This window comes from Cucumis melo, chromosome 9 (assembly GCF_025177605.1).
Source record: "Cucumis melo cultivar AY chromosome 9, USDA_Cmelo_AY_1.0, whole genome shotgun sequence".
Taxonomy (NCBI): Eukaryota; Viridiplantae; Streptophyta; class Magnoliopsida; order Cucurbitales; family Cucurbitaceae; genus Cucumis; species Cucumis melo.
This window is the reverse complement of record NC_066865.1, coordinates 12,619,078-12,622,356: the sequence shown is the minus strand read 5'-3', so window position 1 is coordinate 12,622,356 and position 3,279 is coordinate 12,619,078. Positions and strand designations below refer to the sequence as shown.

General features: G+C 32.4%; 1 long non-coding RNA gene across 1 annotated transcript; it reads left to right on the top strand.

The window, feature by feature from the left end:
* The first annotated feature begins 1,772 nt into the window (after positions 1-1,772).
* LOC103499295 (uncharacterized) lies at positions 1,773-2,958 on the top strand. Its single transcript, XR_001763984.2, has 4 exons — positions 1,773-1,945; positions 2,011-2,113; positions 2,699-2,765; positions 2,863-2,958. It is a non-coding gene; the product is annotated as an uncharacterized LOC103499295 (long non-coding RNA).
* Positions 2,959-3,279: the final 321 nt, after the last annotated feature.

Here is a 3,279-nt window from a genome sequence, read left to right as displayed (position 1 = left end):
AAGGTCCGTCAAGAAAGATGATATCTTGATGGGCAATGCCCATCAAGAAAAAGAATTATAATTTTGGGTTTGCGATAAGATCATGGGCAAGACCCATCAAGAAAACGATAGCTTGATTGACAATGCCCATCAACAAAAAATATTTTGCACTAACCACAAAATTCGGGCCCTCATTAACTTTCTAAAACACGATATTCATCATTTTTATCTCATTCACTCTATTCCCAAATTAAATTAACACTACTCTAATTTTATCATTTTTCTTATTAATTTCTAATTTTTTTTAAAGTAAAGTCAAATGGTTAGGTACATAACTTGAACAATTTTTTTCTAATATTAAATTAATAAATCCATTTACATTTAAAATTTATTTAAGAAAACCCATTAAATACAAAAGACCAAATGGTGTAGTCATTAATTAAATTTAAAATTATTTAATTTATTGTTATATTTATGAGTTATTTAATCAATTAAAATAAAAATAAAAAGTGAAGGCATTGGTAGTAATAATTAATTTATTAAAATTAATTTGTTAAAAATTATTTTAATAAAACAATTTATTAAAATAAATTAATTTATAAAATTTCCCTCCTAACCCTAATTTTCATTTCCCCCCTTTCTCTTCCCCCCTTTCTCTTCCAAATCCATCTCAAGCCTCCATCTCAATATCTCAAACCTCCATCTCAATATCTCAAGCCTCCATCCAATCTCATCGCTGCCATTGGACGCCGACCACCGTAACCCGCCGCCGTCATTGAAGCCGCAACAGATAAAGGAAAGTTGTTTCACTTGTAGATCCTCAGATCAAGAAAGATTGGTGAGTTAATTTGAATGATCTCTCACAGGTTATTTGGTCTCTCTAATCTCTAGTAGTAAATTGGACAATGCTTTGATGGTTTAATATTTCCTGATAAGCGGGATGGGAAAACCGAGTTACAGTTTCAAAATTTCATTACCAACTGTTGAACCAATGAACAATTTCCCTCACTGGCATTCTGAGGAACTTATGTGTGTCGGAGTAGTGGTAGGAATCTTACTGATAATTTCTTTTCTTCTTTATTCCTTCCTTCCTTTCTTTCTTTTTTCTTTAAACTTAGAACACATAAGATTATCATTTTTCTTTTTACTATTTATGTCATAATTATTTTCAGAATGATCATGTTTCTCTAATTTCATATATTGAATTTGAAAATTTCAGACGATAGAGTTTTGGCGTGAAGATGAGATTCTTTCAAAGCTTCACCATCCAAATGTGGTGGCCTTTTATGATGTGGTGCAGGATGGACCGGGTGGGACATCGGCTACGGTGACTGAATTCATGGTCAATGGCTCCTTGTGAAATGTTTTACTTATGTTTCTTTTCCAGTGTTCATTTGAAGGTGGTATTGCGGGAGAACCTGGATCCGAGGCTCATGGTGGGTATGTTTCTCTGCCTTTATTCATTTTATCTTATTGGATGTTGTGTTCTCCAACTTTCATTGGTGGGATGATAAAAGATATGATTGTTCATTCTCTATATAATTTGAAGGTTCACAATATCATGGAAGTATACCAATTTTTGAATGCTCAACACTATGAATATCTTTTCATGTTCCTAGTGGAACTTTTTTCTTTTTGTACCTAATTAATATATCGACCATCAGGTGTACCTTTTGTGGTTTGGCTACTTTGATTCTGGTCAATGAGGTTCACCAGTTGGACTTGCAGAGTTTACTTGTAAGACTTTACTGAGGAAAATTAATCACCATTGCTAATCTTGCTCTTCATTTGTATTAAGACCATGCTGTTTGGCTTCAATGCTACATGTTATTTTGACATGTTATGGATAATATTGGAATCTATTTCAATACATTAGGACTGGGTGGTGTTTCGTCAAGCTGGTTTAGAGTGTGGATTTCAGGGAAGAACAAATAAGTTGGTTGATGGATGCTATTCGTTTTGGCAGGTTAGTTTCGGTATTGTTTGATTCAGCGTTTCTTTGATTTTCATTTGATTGATTTATGACAACAGGGAGGCGTTTGCTCACTATTAAAAAGATTAAGTTTGGATATTGATGAACAATCAGTTCAACCTTATGCTTGAGAAGGCTCTTCTTTTGATGATCTATCAACTGGTATGCCATCAATTTTCTTCTTTTGTTTTCAACCCATCCTTAGAGCATGTTATCTTCATCAATATTTCTTGGTATAAATTGTCATATGGTTTTGATTCTCTTTTGTCCAATTGGAGATGTCTTCTGTAACTCATTTGGTCCTGTAATTTCATACATCAATGAAGTTGTTATAAAAATAATAGTAGCAAGATAACAGTTACGTGAATATAATGGATAAATTTTTTCAAACCAATTACAAGTTAGAATTTTGAGCCTATTCTGAACGTCTGCAACATACATCACCTTTTTCTTGAAAAAATTAGCTTTGTTCTCTTTCAGTCAAATAGCAAAGCACAAATTTGGAACTATACAATTCCAAAAATACTTTTTTGCTCCAAGCATAAATTGCTCTAGTAAACAAAGATTAGACATCTCATTACGGGCAAATACGGTGTATGCACTCAATTCGTTAAGACATGGTAGTGTTCGAGACGAATTGAAATCTATGGTCAACACGTAAGTATTTAACCGTAAGTTCACATTAAGTGTATATTTATTATGTAAATTGCAGTTTGTTATATATTTTTTTTATTCTTTTTAATTCAGAGGCTTAAGAATGTTTTATGCTGAAATAAACACAAGAGCTCGACCTCTTACTTGGGTTTCTGTTAAGGTATGAGTACTTATATTATAAATAAATAATAATGTGCATTCAGTTTAAATATTTATTTTTATTTTAACATATGTTTTGAATATATGTGTGCGTATAGTGTGCTCAACAGCCGGGCAGTGCAGAATGTGGGTATTACGTGATGAAGTTCATGCAAGACATAGTAAGGCAAAAGAGCATTACAATTACAGATGTGGTATGCATTTTATATTGTTTTAAGTTGTGAAGTTAGAAGTTTTAAGTTGTTGGAGTTCTGAAGTTGTGTGGGTTATGTAGTTTTCGAGTTATGGTGGAGGGTTATGTAGTTTACACGAATTTGCAGGAGTTGTTTGAATTAGTTTATAGTTGTATGTAATGAATTTTGCATATTTTCAGTTTTTGGTGTTTTCAATTTTTTATATTGTTTGAGGTCGATCAGGTCACATATATGGGCGGGTCGTAATGACCCATTTTTTTCTAAATTTGTTATAGTTGACGGGCTAAAAACGTCAATAATAAAGTTTTGTTGACGAGTAAA